We start from the raw sequence: 6,074 nt of genomic DNA, 5'->3' as shown, positions 1-6,074 counted from the left end.
TTAATTACAACAGATGCAGCTGTGATGTATACTTAAGGGACAGTTAAGGGATAGTTCACCCAAACATGAAAAGGTTGTTGTCATTTACTCACCTACATATTGTTCCAGACCTGTATGAATTTTTCTTCTTTTGAACAAAGATATTTTCCAGAATGTTGGTTACCAAACAGTTGCTGGTAGCCATTGACGTCCATATTATTATTTTTTCCATACTATAGAAGTCATCGGCTTCAAGCATTCTTCAAGAGATCTTATTTTATGTACATCAAACTCATACAGGTTTGGAACAACATGAGGCAAGTAAATTTAAATTTTTTGGGTGAACTATCCCTTTGACAGCTGTAATTTATTCATTTAACTTTGCATATATAGTGTTTTCTCACATACACTAAAAAGTGAAATTTCTTTCAGTTTGCTGCTAAAAACTGAGAATGAAATTGCTTAATTTGATGAAAATATCAGTGGAAAAAATGTATATACTAAATAGGTTTCATTTTCTTTGTGCAAAATATGTATATATTTTTATTTTATTCTTTTGAATTTGGGGTGACCGTCATTTCTTTCAAGTTTTTGTGAGACTAAATACTGCAGTTATTGTAAACACTTTCAAAAGGACAAAAACGACTTATCTGGTAGCATCATTCTTTTTATTTCTACAACAATAATTATCTCTTGGCTAACCACACTATTAGCTGTTTGAATAAAAGACAGTGAATCTTATTTAATTGCACCAAATTGATTTTTATGGCTTAAGCAACACAATGTTGTATAGTGTTTCTCTTTCCAGATACGGTGTTAGAAACTAGTCTTCAAACACGTGGAATGTTTTGCGGTTATTATTACAACTTGCTTTGTACTTAAGTGATCCCAGATATTACACCCTTTACCTTTTTTGTTTTCATTCTATTGAGCTGTCTGACAGCATCTGCTTGAGTGACATTCCGTAAGCATCTGCATTTCACAAGAAGTCTTACGAATGGTACATCTTTCTTTAGATAGACAAATTCTCTCTATAGTTTTCCATGTTGTTATCTGTCGAATAGACAAGCATTAATTCTCTGTTCTTCACAAATGTCAAAAAGTCTTAGTCTGATAGAAAATGGTGTTTTTTTTGTCATCATTGCTGTTGTGTGAGTATGATTAATTGGGAAATTGATAAATAACAGATAATTTTTGCTTTGCAGCCCAAATGAAGCATTAATATTTATTGTACATTTTCTTTCAGGTGGTAATAACATTAATTGTACATAGATGTACAGGTCAGTTCCCCCAATTTATACGAAAGCATGTATTATCAAGAAAGGGAAATAAATAATTTAATGTCCACCTGTTGTGGCCTTTTTGTGCTACCTGACATTGCTTCCCAGAAAATGGGCCAACAGTTCACATGTGTGGCAATCTCTGATAACTGATATTTGAGATATACAGAATATATATCTGGAATACATATTTTCTGGTGTTTTCCATTGGGTGGTGTCACCACCGGACTTTGAGGGCCAGAGATGAGAACCTGTTATATTAACATAAATCTGTGCAATACTAAGACTGTGCCAACGATCCTGTTTAGCACTTATTCTCATGATCTTCTTCAATTATATTCTTATAATCTTCAAATATAACACAGTGAGTTGATTCTGTGACTATGGCATCTCTGTAATGCAATGGTTTTCAAGAGCTACATATTTTTGTATGTCTCCTTATATGACATTCAGTTAAGGAGCTCTCTTGTAACAAGCTAATAGATTGCAAAGACTTGCGGACTGAGTTGAGAGCCGGTGCTGTAATGGTTCCTTATTTAACCGACAGTTCTGGAGATATTAGTCTATTACTATTACAGCCAGAGATTTAAATTGACATTACATTTTGGAATTTGATACATGCTTCTCCAAAGAGACTTACTAAACTTGGTTTTATTTAAAATCACCAGGCCAATGGAAACTTGTTTCCAACAAGTAAAGTTGTGCATAGTATCATAAATTCAAAATGTGGCTCATCCTTCAGATTAGAGCAGCTTCACTCCTGAATCTCCTAGTTCAATCTGAGATTCAGTTCTCAGAACTGAAGTCTGAGCAGCACAACCTTCATATGTCAGTTTTCATGAGTCTTATTTTTACATTTAGGATTTTCACGCTTTATCATCCTTGGTCCCATCTTAATCCCACAGTTTTCTCCCATGAAGTCTATACTTAAGGGCACCCAAGCCCTAAGGACACAAACTATATGCTGATCCGTACCTTTAGACATAATTGTCTCTGTAACAGGAGTGGAAGGTTACAACTCCTAAAACATTGGTTATAAACCTTTCATGGGCCAGGACCCCCATTGTCCCTGTTCTGTATGGCCCCCAATCAAATAAAATGTAATAATTGTCTTACCTGAATATTAATGGTGTTTACTGTTCAGTGTTAATATAATAATAATATTTGTTATTATTATTAAAACAAGCATGCCATTAACAGATTTGATTTGACAGTTGGAATGTCATTAAAGGGCAAAAAAGCCATGTGGATAGAAATTACATGTATACATATAAAATTATTATAAAGTACCAACTTTACGTTATAAAAACCAGCACTCCTTCCAGGTGTGGATCAAAGTTCAATGGCAACAAGGAGGACTTCCTCTCTGTTCCCTACTCATATTTGGACTTCAATGATGGCAAATGTAAAACTGGCAGTGGGCACATTGAAAACTACCATGACATTTACCAGGTTTATTTTCTGTGTTCTTAGACTACAATAAACTATGCAAATTACACCAAAAACTTTTATGTTCATACTAAGGAACATTTGAATGTCATTTTCGGCATCTTGGACAGGTCAGGGACTGTCGTCGCTTGAAAGATCTCCTGGATTTGGCCCTGGAGTAGGACTATGTTAGAGGAAAACTGGCTGAATATCTGAACAAACTGATTGACCTGGGTGTGGCTGGATTCAGGGTCGATACTTGTAAGCACATGCTCAGCAAAGTTTCCAAGAGTTATCAGAAGAGTGTTTTGTCTCAGGAACTGGGGAGAGGGTTGGGGTTTCATGCCTTCTGATAGAGCTGTGGTGTTTGTGGACAATCATGATCATCAGAGAGGCCATGGTGCTGGTGGAGCTTCTGTTCTGACATTCTGGGACTCTAGGTAAAATAGTTAAGGCAATCTCTTAAACTAAAACTGAGAGTGTTTACTGATCACTGATTAAACTGTCAGTTGCTTTTCTCCAAGAAATTTTACATTGCATTTTGCAGGCTCTATAAGATCGCTACAGGACTCATGTTGGCTCATCCATATGGTGTGACCAGAGCCATGTCTAGCTACCGCTGGGATCGTAAAATTGTGAACGGAAAGGTAATAGTGCTCTCCAAATCTCCAAAAATCTTTTAGTATCTAAACATACACTTTAGCTATCACTACACCGATAAACAGGATTTTTAACTCCTCATGAGATTATCCAATTTCTTTCATTACACGTTGACACATGGCACAGGATGAGAATGACTGGATGGGCCCTCCCAGCTTTTCTGATGGATCCACTAAGCCAGTACCCATCAACCCAGACTCCACCTGTGGGGACAACTGGGTATGTGAGCACAGATGGCACCAGATCAGGTGGGTGTGAGTTTTAGTCCTTCTGAATTTGACGTTAAAAGCAATTCTCCTAATACTGTATTCCTCGCCCCAGGAATATGGTGATTTTTACGTAATGTGGTCAATGTCCATACGGTGTGACCAGAGCCATGTCTAGCTACCGCTGGGATCGTAAAATTGTGAACGGAAAGGTAATAGTGCTCTCCAAATCTCCAAAAATCTTTTAGTATCTAAACATACACTTTAGCTATCACTACACCGATAAACAGGATTTTTAACTCATGAGATTATCCAATTTCTTTCATTACACGTTGACACATGGCACAGGATGAGAATGACTGGATGGGCCCTCCCAGCTTTTCTGATGGATCCACTAAGCCAGTACCCATCAACCCAGACTCCACCTGTGGGGACAACTGGATATGTGAGCACAGATGGCACCAGATCAGGTGGGTGTGAGTTTTAGTCCTTCTGAATTTGACGTTAAAAGCAATTCTCCTAATACTGTATTCCTCGCCCCAGGAATATGGTGATTTTTACGTAATGTGGTCAATGGCCAGCCTCTCTCCAACTGGTGGGAAAACAGTAATAATCAGATCGCCTTCAGCCGCGGGAGCAAAGGATTCATTGTCATTAACAATGATGATTGGTGAGAAACATTACAATTAAATGTGCAATAATACAAATTTAGGAAGTTACTGCTCCTTAACCACAATTGATGAATGTTCCAGGGCACTGAATGTGACGCTGAACACTGGCCTGTCCATGGGTACATACTGTGACGTAATCTCTGGAGACAAGATTGGGGGTACTTGCACAGGAAAACAGGTGTCAGTGGGTTCTGATGGACGTGCCACCTTCAGCATCAGCAACACAGATGAGGATCCATTCATTGCCATCCATGCTAACTCCAAACTGTAGATTCAGTGAGGAAATAATTATAATAAGTCAGAATCATTGAACTGAAATGTTTTCTGTTGTCTTGTGTTTTGAATACAGAATACTAAAGTATTACATTTTTTTTTTGAGAAATGCTGACCCCATGCTTTCAATTAAAACTAAACAAGGCAGACTTTTTGAATTAGCATTTTAATTATGACCAAAACTGTTCTCCTCCTCCTGACTAATTCCAAGTTGTATTCACCATTTTCAAAATTCCATTTTTGGAGTTGTGAAAAATAATAGTTTTGTATTATATAATAGGCCTATACCAGTGAAAATAGTCAAAGCATAATAAACTGTTGCATCTCTGAGCAATACAGCCATGTCCAAAACCACCCCGATTTACCCTTATATAGTGCGCTATTTTGAGTATCAGCCATTTTATTGTGTTCAAACCCAAGGTGGAGATCATTGCACTCATTCAATGCAACTCACCTGTACATTAGTTTATGGAGTCAAGCACTGAAATACCTCTAGTAAGGAAACAACACATAGGGCCTATACTTGTGTGCATATAGAATTCAGAATGAGGACAGAAAAAAAGGACTCCGAAAGTGCAGCTAGATTGTACAAGAGACAGAAGATCAACTGTTGCATCTCTGAGCAATACAGCCATGTCCAAAACCACCCCGATTTACCCTTATATAGTGCGCTATTTTGAGTATCAGCCATTTTATTGTGTTCAAAACCAAGGTGGAGATCATTGCACTCATTCAATACAACTCACCTGTACATTAGTTTATGGAGTCAAGCACTGAAATACCTCTAGTAAGGAAACAACACATAGGGCCTATACTTGTGTGCATATAGAATTCAGAAAGAGGACAGAAAAAAAGGACTCCGAAAGTGCAGCTAGATTGTACAAGAGACAGAAGATGCATGGGAGTGATATTGTAAGCCTACAAGACAAGAACCTGCACAAGACTCGTAGTGATCACTCCTGATTATGGAGATCCAGACTTTAGAGATGCTGATATAAATAAATGTGAAGCTCCTAAAAGTGCTCCTGAAAGTAGGTGTTCAGTGAGTCAACACAGTATGTCAAAGGCTGGAGAGTACTGTATAAAATGGTATAAAAGCATTCTGTTTATGAAAAGGACAGCATTAGTCAACAGGTGGCAGTCTGGTACAAACAATATGCCACATGTCAGAATAGTCAACTGAATCAAAATGATTAATATTAAGGGTTGAATACAAGTTATTGTCCGTACACAGCATCTCTGGCATGCTGTCACCAACCACAAAAAATAAAACCAAGTTGTTTTAAAAACTTGCTTTTTTTTTTTTTTTTTTTTAAGTTTCACCTCCAAATGGAGGGGGTTTTATTTTTCTGCCAACATTTACCAATAATTGGTTTGAGATACTTGGTGGAGTAAGATTAAAAATGGTCACATTTTAGAACCTAAATACAAGAAGCTGTACTGAATGTTTTACTGAAATTGAAATGTATTGCATCATATTGAAGATTAGAACAAAGCTACTTTGTATACCACATTGAAACACCAGTATGTATCTTTCAGACAATTCTTCTGTACAATTAGGCTTAATAAAACAAAAT

At 37.1% G+C, this 6,074-nt stretch overlaps 1 pseudogene; it reads left to right on the top strand.

Moving 5' to 3' along the window:
* The first annotated feature begins 1,983 nt into the window (after positions 1-1,983).
* Positions 1,984-4,639, top strand: LOC107586874 (pancreatic alpha-amylase-like; annotated as a pseudogene).
* Positions 4,640-6,074: the final 1,435 nt, after the last annotated feature.

Source organism: Sinocyclocheilus grahami, unplaced genomic scaffold (genome assembly GCF_001515645.1).
Source record: "Sinocyclocheilus grahami isolate Dianchi unplaced genomic scaffold, SAMN03320097.WGS_v1.1 scaffold86.1, whole genome shotgun sequence".
NCBI classification, from domain to species: domain Eukaryota; kingdom Metazoa; phylum Chordata; class Actinopteri; order Cypriniformes; family Cyprinidae; genus Sinocyclocheilus; species Sinocyclocheilus grahami.
The sequence above is the reverse complement of the archived record's forward strand: the minus strand, read 5'-3'. Positions and strand labels throughout refer to the sequence as shown.